This window comes from Perca flavescens, chromosome 12, assembly GCF_004354835.1.
Source record: "Perca flavescens isolate YP-PL-M2 chromosome 12, PFLA_1.0, whole genome shotgun sequence".
NCBI classification, from domain to species: domain Eukaryota; kingdom Metazoa; phylum Chordata; class Actinopteri; order Perciformes; family Percidae; genus Perca; species Perca flavescens.
This window is the reverse complement of record NC_041342.1, coordinates 20,945,960-20,955,795: the sequence shown is the minus strand read 5'-3', so window position 1 is coordinate 20,955,795 and position 9,836 is coordinate 20,945,960.

Genomic DNA, 9,836 nt, shown 5'->3' with positions numbered 1-9,836 from the left:
CCTATTTTTTTCCCATTCATGATACTGTCAATTTCAACTCACGACAGCTTCAGTATCAGCTTATTACAACTTATTACTTTTATGAGTTAATCAGTTTTAATCAGTTCAACTTAAAATTGGGATTTCAAAGTCTTGGAACACAACACAGCAAGCAGAAATGAATTACTACAGTAGAACTAGACGCCCTTAAATGAGTACTCCACAAATTTAGTATTGCACTCCATTGTGGGACTTGTAACGGACAGTTAAAAGAAAATCAATACAGAACCAGAGATATCGTCTTTTTTATTCCACGCATTCGTCGTCATTGTCAAAACCTGGCGACTTACAATGCAACATGACTGCCAACAGTTTGGTCAGAGATTTGGGTGAGTTATGCTAGTAGTGGCTAATGTAGCCTTGAGTCGCTATCCTCCAGCGGAGATGTGAAGCAGTTTACAGGTGTCTGGTAACCTCACTCCTCTGTAACTCCACACCCGCACTTTTCTTTTTCTTTCAAACTTGTAGTCTTCAGCCCCAACCGACACTGACTCAAGTGACATAATTTGAGGTCATTTATCAGACTTCACACAGCTCCCTCTGGAGCCACAAACAGGTTTATACAACTTTCTTCCACATTTGCAGTAATATGTCCCCAAGACCTGAAAACATACTTTGATGTGTAAAATCAGTGGAGTTCCCCTTTAAAATTCATTAACCTGCAGGTAGGTCAGTCAGCACAAACTCAAACATTATTAAAATTCACAGCACTTTATGTTAAACTGTAGCACATTTCCAATAATACCAAATATTTCAGGCTGAGTTTGGGGGAAATGCTCACAAAATGATGCACAAGGCATCTAAAATATTTCTATTCTATATAAGAGTGGCATCATAAACAACATGAGGTCTTTGACTTAGTGTAAACATCATATAGCTTTAATGGAGACCTAGAACAAGCTGATACAGAATTAGGACTGCAACTAATGAATAGCTTTAATATTGATTAATATATTGATCACATTTGAGAAAAATCTTTTAATCTTTTAGTCTATAAAATAAACAATGAGAAAATAATCTCAGGTAACAAATAGCTTGTTTTCTGCAATTTACAGTTAAATAAAACGTCAAGAGAAAGTGTTGAATCCTTACATTTGAGATCTTGAACTGGTCAATATGTGTTTTTTCTTGATAATTAAGTTGAATGTAACTTAAAGTTGATTAATTTCCTTGATTAATCTTGCCCGCTCAGAATTTTGTATGCTACTGTAAGACATTGTGGAATACAATCATTTTTGCAACATAAAAGGTTCTTAAGGGGAATCAAAAGAGGAAAATTAGGTTTCAAGGGGTTAATAAACTTTGACTTATGTATTGAGGTCTGTTTCAGTCAACCTAGAAAATGTTATGGCACCAAGCAAACTTGTGTCTCAAAGTGCCAAAATATCTTTTGCAGTGTAGAGTTTACATCCATGCTTTCACATGAGAAATGATAGTGAAGGAGGCCTGCCGTTCACAAAAACAGTATTTCACATGCTTATCCAATAATCCTCCAATCCTTAATCAGTAGAGCCATGCTCCAGTGAGGGAGTTCTAATTAATTTCTATTGTTTGGCGTCTTAAGCCTCACGGCTGCCTCCCTCTATACGCTCCATGGTATTTGCTCTTTTTCCTATAATCCAGGATCCACGCTCTGGGAGAGTGACTTCAGCCATCCTCTCCCTCTCTCCCTCTCTCCCTCTCTCTCTCTCTCTCTCTCAATTCCTTCTTTTCTCAAGATCCGGAAAAGCCGCAGAGTGAGATCCGGACAAACAGACTGATAGGATTTGCAAGAAGCCCGGAAGGGGTATTAATAAGAAGAGCTGTATAGAAGGAGAGGCAGGAGGCAGGGAGGTGAAACTGGGAGGCTTGTTCTGGTGTGCTGACCCCTGCGTTGTCCTCTGTGGCTAATCAAAGCATCACTGCACCCTCTTTGTGTTGCTGCAGGAATGTGATCTAGAGGTGGAAATAAGACTGCTTTGATTGTCAAAAGGCTCAATGGGACAGTAAAACCAGTGAAAAACACATTTTCTACATGGAGTGTTGATATTATCATGATTTTGCCTGTAAATGCTCAAACTGGCTATTTTCTCTTCAAACCATCCATGATCTTCTTTTTTTTTTTTTTTTACATGTTTTTTGCATTAAGCATTTGCATTCAGTGTCCCTAAACATATCAGAGCAGATGAATGTGAGTGGGGACATTTCAAAGTTGCTGTCTCTCTGTTTCTAATTAAAGCAGTGTTCTGAAGAACTGGATGACTGCGCTGTTTTCTGTTTGCCTGTTTCTTCATGTCTCCCTGTAGACGTTTGTGTCATTGCTGGAGGGTGCTGTAAAAGCCGGAATGAGAAGGGAGTGGCGCACAATGAACATAAAACTCACACTGAGTTATGGGATGTTAATTGTTTAACTGTTGATTGTTTGTTACTGTAGATCAGGCTAGGGGAGTTACTGACAGCCATAGCAATATATTTTCAGTCACATATAGCTATCATCTTGAGTTTAACCTCTTCAACCAACCTACTGGTGGGTCAGTTAAAGTCATGCTGTGCAGCCAACCTGGACAGAGGATTTTATCTTAATACTAGCAGACATCCCAAAGGTTTTAAATGTACCAGGCTGACTTTTAGGGAAATGTATATAAACTTTATTTATTACTGTATTGTATATATTACTTATCTTTCTTTATCTTATTTGTACATATTACTTATCTTTTTTATTAAACTTCTTGAATGTGTCCTTATTGCACAGTGGATCGGAGAGAAATGTATTTTCAATTGCTCTGTATGTCTGGCACATATTGCAGAATTGACAATAAAGTTGACTTGACTTGACTAAACTGATGCATTTAGTGGAATTGTGCAGCCATTTTAAACATGGAGTCTCAGGTTTAAATATTTAGGTTCAATGTCAGGCAGCATATACATGATTTTAACATCCTTAAAGTTACACTGTGTAGGAATTTCTCCCATCTAGCGGTGAAATTGTATTTTGCATTCAAACAAATAGCGCATTGCTTTTTCAAATGCATGTTGCAACTACAGTAGCCGTTATGTACCAAGAAGCTATGACAACATGTCTTTCAATTTTCGCTTTTTTGGCAATGAGGATTGGTGACAAGCGCCTCTCACTGATCTCCTTCTCCGTTTCAGCTGGTTTCAGTCACGTGATGCTGGCTCCGAACAAAAACGCGTTGTGGATTAGCTAGACGGGTAGGTTAGTGCTTTATGTCCCTCTCAGCGATTATAGTTTTTCAAAATCACGGAACGACATGGAAGCCTCCTTGGACTTGCCCGTCCAATGTAAATACAGATAAGAAATTCTTGAGGACATATTTATGAATGAAGACATTGATTTTAGCTAATAAAATACTTAAAACACTACACAGTGTACCTTAACATGTATTAACACATACTTTGGCCTCTTGGGGGCAGCAGAAAAAAAATTGTAAGCACAACACTGACATCTTTTACAGTAAATTGACATGGCAAACTTAGGAGTTATGTACTCACTCTTGTTTTAGTTCCTGAGGGAAATCTGAATCTTGTGTGCTGCTAAATGGCTACCTATATGCTAACTTTGTCTGTCAGCTGATTAGTGACGGGCAGGTAGCTAACAGTGGGTTTTTAGAGCTTTGAGAGATGCTGATGGTAGTGAACCAAAACAGCAAAGTCGCAACTAAACTGTAAAATCTAAATAATGGGCTGAAAGCACTGTACTGCTGAGGGGAACTGAAGAGTTGTGTAATGATTCCCTATGGGATAAATCTCATTAAAGTTAGCAAGTTCCTGTTGTGCCATTCTATTGATTTATTTGTACAAAATATTAGATATGGCTGTTCATTTATTCTCCTTTGCAGCAAGAACAACTCGAATAGCATGCAAATTGTTGTCCTTTAAATACAAAGTATACCTGATTTTCTGACCCGTCTTTTTTTGAACCGGCTGCCATCCATCATGCAGTTAAAGGCTTGCCCCAGTGATTTAGTATTTCACTTCCATAAAGGTTGGGGGAAATGTGAGACGGATCAAAAAAGGAATGGTCATAATCTGTCCAACAGAAGCAGAGATATGCTAACATCAAGCTTGAAAACACTTATTAGGATTCAATGTTTTTTGGGAGCCTCCCAGCCTGGTACACAACCCCAGTTTGTAAATCTTTACGTAAACAATTTGACGTGTGCAAGTCCACACCAAGATAACCCTGATGCCACCACAAAGAGCTATTTTCTCCAGTGTCACAGGCGACATCACACAACTGTTTTCACAGGCTGACTACTTTTCATCAGTGAACTGATCTTCATGTGTCAAATAATTGGAGTGTTCCTTTAAGTGTGAAAGCATGTGAAATATATCTGCAAACACTACTGTACTTGACCCACGTTTGCTCCAACTGCAGGACAACTGTAACAATTGGAAAAACTCAGCAGTCAAACAATGACTAAAAACATGTGAGGTGGCCCTGAGCCCAGTTGAGAAAGCCTGGCTCCAAGTCCACTTTCAATATGGCTGACATCTGCTGCTGCAGAGACAATTGAAACAGTACAGTTAAATCAATCCAGACTGGGAGTGGGAAACAGAGAGACAGAGAGAGAGAGGGAAGCAGAGAGGAGGTGTAGGAGAGGAGGGAAGGGAGGTCTTTTCATCTGTGTTGCGTTGGTAAATACTCCCATGTGCAATAAGAGATCCCATTGTGTAGAGCTGCAGAGGCTGAAGAAACACACTTCCTGCTGTCTTCAGCTTGTTTTCTTTTCCCTCAATCATTTAGCATTTTGTACTATCATATTTATAAACTCAAGCTTTCATGTCTAACTTATAAGTAGCATGACAAAAAACTGCTGTTCCACAGGAACCCCACAAATATTACAATAACGTTAGTAAGGCAACAAGCTTTTCAGTGATTACTTCCTCCAGGTTTTCATGCGGGTGTTTGGTGATTGACAGTAAGCAGAAATTAACGTAATGCAGCACTGAAATGAAAACAATTGGCTCGGCCCAGAGGAATAAAGATACAACTGAAACCCTGACAGAACCCATAAGCTGTCATGTTTTTTTATGATGGATTGTTTACCTAAGGGGATTTTCAAGACCACTGAGGTTGTTTTTCTTACTGGACAAGAATGAGCTGCAACACATGGCTTCCTCTGAGGGAAGAAAAATGACAAAATGATAAAAAATGAAAAGGAGGGGAGAACCTTAATTACTGGCAAAAGCCAAAAGAAGATAAAATCCTTGAAATTCAGAGAAATCCATGATACAGCATGACTCTTTCCCTTCTAAACCAACCTAAACGAGGGCTAAAGCTGTTGCTCAGCTATGCCAGAGTAAGGATTCTTGTGGTTTTTGTGGCCTCTGGCCCATCCAGCGGCCTCTGGCCTTCTCTGACAGGCCCGTTTGTCCTCAGTGGTGCCAGCTGCTTGGTGAACACACAGGCTGACTCGTCATCATCCTGCTCTGCATGAAGATGAGGAAGCAGAGGCCTTCAGCAGACTGAAGCAGCAGTGATTTATGCTAAAAGTACAACCATAACCATACATGATGGATTCTTCTAGTGGCCAGAAAACCAACTTTATAAGTACTAAGTGTTTTAAATGAAGGGATAAAAGGATAAAAAAATGTAAAAAGAATCTAGTCAAGCTCAAGGCTCATGACGTATATTAGCCAAAAACTCAAAATTGGTGCCTTTTGAGGACTGAGGCCAGAATTACATGGGAACCTGTGTACCAACTTTGTATGTAGCATTTATTGTTTCAGAGATTTTAGACAAAAAAAGGCCCTGGTGTTCATGATTCTTATAGAAAAGTATAGCTTTTGCAATGTGTGCAGACTACTAAAAGTTGTAGCATGCTGATCCCAATGGAGGCCACAGCTTTAATGTGAGTTTTGTGTTCAAGAATTTTATGAACACACTGTTAAAACATCTGTCCAACAAGTCCTTCTTAAGCCCTGTGCTCCAATGACAAATGTCCTCCACCTCACTCGGTTGTTCTTTCGAGATCTCCTCAGTTGATCCCACTCCAGACATTTCTGCCTGGACACCTCTTCTCCAGTTGTTCCTGGGGCGACCTCTTTTCCTTGTTCTTTGGGGGTTCCATTTCATGGCTTGTTCCAACAAGTCCTAATTTTCCCAAAAGATAGCAGATGTTGCCCAGCTTTAATTTCGGTGCATTATAATAACACGTGTTAATAGCATTTGTTCAACGTAATAATGTTTGCAGGCCAGCATCCACCACAAAACATGAAAAAGAAATCAACAATAAATTAAAGTTCTGTTAAAGGGTTGCCACGAAGTCAGATATAGAGATTTCATTTTATTTCTGTCCAAGTGGTTTCCCCCTGGGTGTGACAGGCAGCTGCATGCTTCAAAGGCTTTGGCATGAGTCTGAGGAGGAGGAACAGAAAGCTGTGAAATGCTTCCTGACCATCCAGAACGTTCTGCTCACAGGTGGCAGGAAGATGAGAGGAGAGCAGCCTCGCAAATCAGATGTCTGAATGTCGATTCTGATGACGCTGGGAAATGAAGTACTCAGAGATAGAGAGAGACAAAAATGCATCCATCACCTCCTTTTAAAGGCATGCCATTACTTTTAAATTAATGGCATTAAGTTAATTCTCAACCTCAAAAACAGTAGCTTAACTCTTTTTTAAAAACTATTGTCCAAAGTCAGAATGAACTTTCAATCTTATATTCCCCAAGGTTTTTGCTAAATTAAGACAAACATAATGTTGGGGTTTTTTTACCTTATAAATTGATTGTTGTTTGCATTGGTAGTTTGTTGACAGTGCAACGACAACCATGTTGTGTGTCATGCTATAGACCACCTAAAGAGTAGCTGTCTTAATTGTAAAGTGTGTCTCATTTATTTTATTTGCTTGTTTTTTCCCAAAAACTTTCACCCAGCTAAAATATATCTTATTATTATGCACAATGTAACTTATTAATCTAAATTTAGGCCCTTGCCCCACCATTGTTACAAATGGTTTTCAGGCATCCACATTTATGCAAAATATGTATATATAGTAACCAACCGACAGCTGTTTCTGCATTATAGTTTCTTAGGGAATGTGAGTTTTTTTCTCTCTGTGGGCATTTAGACACGTTTCTGTCAGCTTCAGCCCCCTCTGTGGAGTGACAGGTGGATTTTACCTCTGCACTCACAGTTTCTCAAGCTAGCCTGGAGCAGGAGGAATTTTGACCCTCTACTGCATTTTCAGATTAATGAGGTCAACAGTGTTTGGCTCTGCACTGATGTTGTGTGGCCAGCATATTTATTTCATTCCACAGTCCTGCAGCTGCAAGACAGGCTTTGCTTTTATCATGTTGTGTTACTACATTATTGGTTGTGAAACTTTTATTCACAAGTTCAGGTCACTTCTCTGGAGGACACCAAAGGACAATCTGGGAGGAAAGCCCTTAATGATAGTTGAATAAGAATAATATATACTTAATTAATCCCCAAGAGGAAACTGCATTTTACACTTTGGCCTGAAATCCACACACATGCCCAGGACCTATACAAGCTCTAATTGGAGAGATGTCAGAGTGAGGGGGCTACCCATGGACAGGTGCCCCGAGCAGTTGGGGGTTCAGTGCCTTGCTCAAGGGCACCTTGGCAGTGCCCAGGAGATGAACCGGCACCTCTCCAGCGACCAGACCACACTCTGTCTCCAAAAAAGACGAGGCAAGTTAAGCTTACAAATGTCATCACAATACAACAACTAGAAAGCACTTAATATTACAGTTTTATGATATAAAACAGTAACAATTAGTTCGGAATCACCAAAGTCATACAATAACAAACTAACTGATCAAGGCAATGGTTCCTGTGTTCTGCAATGTAAAAAATGCATTGATGGATATAATGGCTTCACTTCACCATTGGAAAGGGCTGCCTGATGGCAAAGTAAATCAGTGAAAATATTTGAAATATTGCATACACTCCTGCCTGCTTCTCCAAACTGGGGGCATGCAGAATGCCATCTACTGTAGGTAATACATTGACTATGGATAAGCACCTCATACAACCTTACTTCAAAATAACCAAGCTATTCCTTTAAGCTGGACAAACTGTAAATTGTTTAGAAGCACAAAACCGCACAATATCAAAAACCAACATCACTGCAACTATAGTTTATTAATGGTAAAATAAAGAAGTGAGGAAAAGAGTCACATTTTTAAAATGATTGTTGCTTTGTAAATTTGATTTAGTATCACTTTGACTAATTCTGACATTTTTATTTTAAATTCCAAGTTATCTGTCAGAAGAGACCAGGAGCCATTTAATATGTCATTTTCAGGCTTGTGCTCAACAAGGGGAGTGCTTGTTAAGGGGTTGAAATGCCCATCTATAAAAGGTATGTGTAAAACATGGAGGTGTCCTTGCCTCACAGTACTTTCATCTGTTGCTAATTTAGATGCTTTAGAGCACAGACACCATGTAATTTAATGGTAATTCATTATCGTTCACATCAATTGTCAAAAACATGTCTGTGCAGAGCGAAAAATTGCTCTTTGAGTTTTCAGCTGTCGAACACAAAGAGCAGCAGGAAGCAACAGGTACACTCATGTTTGTGCTTTGGTGCCTTTGAGTGATGGGAAAATTGCTATAGGGTCACATTTCAAAACCGTACCATCACACCCCTCAACATTTGATCTTCTGTGTGTGTGTGTGTGTGTGTGTGTGTGTGTGTGTGTGTGTGTGTGTGTGTGTGTGTGTGTGTGTACGTGCCCAGGCCTGAAGACAGGAAAGGCATTGAAAGGATTTTTGATCACTGCTGATCTTTTTAACAGTGCGGATTTGTTTGTTCAAGGATTTCCAAGCACACACAAGACAGAGGTTGAGGTTAAGTTTCATTGAAAAATTATGTAACACTAATATAATAGAAACTGACAACAAACTTAAGAGCCTAAAAACGTCTTGCCAAAGCCTGTAAAGCAGTAAAAAGATGAGCGTGGGAGCCAAAGTCAGACTATCTGTTCGAGTGAAGTGGTCAGAGCACGGAGATTGATGGATTTTGCGCAGCAAGTTTTCCATGAGCAAAGACAGATTTGTGGTGCGTGTGTGAAACAGAATGTGTCCCAGATTTTCTCTCTTCTTCTTCCTCCCTCTTCGCTCTCCTCTCTTCTCTATGAGCTGGATGAAGGGAGCTTTGATGTGGCACTCTCTCAGTGTTGTGACCGCAGGCCCAAGAGGAACCAGATGCTCTTTGGACTGACTTGTGGTTGAGAGGCACATGTATAAATAAAAAAGAGGAGAGAGAGAAGATGGAGGCAGGACTACAGAGGGGGGGGCCTGCCTCCATGCCAGTTGAGTTTACTGTAAAGTTTCCTGCACCAAAGCAGACAGACCAGGGTGTCTTGGTTGAGTAACAGTCTACAGAAATGAACTAAATATGTTCTCTCACTCAGTACGTTTACATGCACGCCAATATTCCATTATTTTTCCGAATATGACAATGTTTCCGAATTTGATACAGGTCATGTAAACAGCATATTCCAGTTGGATATTCCGATAAGAAGGAGAAACACAGCTACTTTTAAACATTATCAAAGACTTGGATATCAACAGGTTTTTGGATATGCGTGCACGTCGACCTTTTCAAGAAGCTGGTTGAAGGAATGAAAGAGGGACGCTGTGTTCGCACGGTCCAACAAGTCCACCACTGCTGGTAAACTTTGAAAAAAACTGGAATATTAGTGGGATATTCACTTTCATTAGCCATGTAAACAGCTTAGTCGGAATATCGTCTTTTTCAGGAACAAGGGCAAAAACCGGAATATTATGTGCATGAGGGCAACTATTATTTAAGGGGTTCAT